Raw genomic sequence first — 245 nt, forward strand, 5'->3', positions numbered from 1 at the left:
ATTTTCAATGACTGTCAAATAATTTTTGGATCTTTTTACCCTTTCTCCCCCGCTTCACACTTTTATGAAGTGTCCCGAAATCAGGGTTGGGAAATCTGGTCACCTTAAATACGAAGCGTCTTTCTGTCAAAGGCTGCGTTCAGATTCTCCACCCGGGTGTATTCTATTACTAGAAGTGCTATAGTTTATGTAACATATACTGTAGTGTTTCTAGTAATAGAGTGCACCTGGATGAGGAATCTGAA

This window comes from Odontomachus brunneus, unplaced genomic scaffold, assembly GCF_010583005.1.
Source record: "Odontomachus brunneus isolate Ranch 3 - 2012 unplaced genomic scaffold, Obru_v1 Obru_scaffold_061, whole genome shotgun sequence".
In the NCBI taxonomy this organism is placed as follows: Eukaryota; Metazoa; Arthropoda; class Insecta; order Hymenoptera; family Formicidae; genus Odontomachus; species Odontomachus brunneus.